The sequence below is a fragment of the Eptesicus fuscus genome, chromosome 9, assembly GCF_027574615.1.
Source record: "Eptesicus fuscus isolate TK198812 chromosome 9, DD_ASM_mEF_20220401, whole genome shotgun sequence".
Taxonomy (NCBI): Eukaryota; Metazoa; Chordata; class Mammalia; order Chiroptera; family Vespertilionidae; genus Eptesicus; species Eptesicus fuscus.
The window spans coordinates 19,120,942-19,122,045 of NC_072481.1; the positions used below are offsets into that span (position 1 = coordinate 19,120,942).

General features: G+C 35.3%; 1 non-coding gene across 1 annotated transcript; it reads right to left on the minus strand.

Moving 5' to 3' along the window:
• Window positions 1–598: 598 nt before the first annotated feature.
• On the minus strand, window positions 599–704 carry LOC114233972 (U6 spliceosomal RNA). Its single transcript, XR_003620176.1, has one exon. It is a non-coding gene; the product is annotated as a U6 spliceosomal RNA (small nuclear RNA).
• Between the last annotated feature and the right edge of the window lie 400 nt (window positions 705–1,104).

Here is a 1,104-nt window from a genome sequence, read left to right on the forward strand (position 1 = left end):
TAATCATATTGTTCAAATCTTAAACTTTGCTGATGTGGGGTTTGTTTGTTTTTTGGGAAAGATGAAATACTCTCATGAAAGTGGATTTAGCATCTTCTCCATACAGTTCTATTAATGTTGGTTTTGTTTAAGCTATTTTATTAGGAGCATATATGTTTAGGATTTTTATATCTTCTTGGTGAACTGAAATGTGTACTCTTATATAGTGATTTCTTATTATCCCCAATAATGTTTTTTGTCTTAAAGCCTATTTTCCTTCTGATATACTAGTAAATATAACTATACATTTTATTTAATTTTACTTTTGGTTAAAATTTACCTGAAAGGTGTTTTGGTTTTTTTTATTAATTTTATTTTAAAATATGGAATGCTTACCCTAGCTGGATTGGCTCAGTGGATAGAACGTTGGCCTGTTGACTGAAGGGTCCTGGGTTCAATTCCGGTCAAGGGCACATGCCCGGGTTACAGGCTCAATCCTCAGTAGGGAGCATGCAGGAGGCAGCCAATCAATGTTTATCATCATTGATGTTTCTATCTCTCTCTCCCTCTCCCTTCCTCTCTGAAATCAATAAAAATATATATATTAAAAAATAATAAATAAAATATGGAATGCTTCACGAATTTGTATGTCATCATATGTAGGGGTAATGCTAATTTTCTCTGTATTATTCCAATTTTAGTATACATGTTGCTAAAGGGAGCACTTTTTAAAAAAATAAATATATTTGTATTGATTTCAGAGAGGAAGGGGGAGAGAGAGAGAGATAGAAATATCAATAATGAGAGAGAATCATTGGTTGGCTGCCTCCTGGAGGCCCCCTACTGGGGATCTAGCCCGCAACCGGGTCATGTGCCCCGACCAGGAATCGAACCTGTGACCTTCTGGTTCATAGGTTGATGCTCAACCACTGAGCCACCTGGCCAGGCCCTTATTTCTTTTTAAACCTGATAGCTATATTGTTCCTCTAATAAGATGAGCACTTTAGCGTGCTCTCATGTTCCTTGATATCTCCTCACTCATCATAATGATATTGTCTGAAAATTTAATTCTGGGTTGTTATGAAAATAATTCTTCCTTTTTTGGAAAAAGAAGATGTTTTGTTT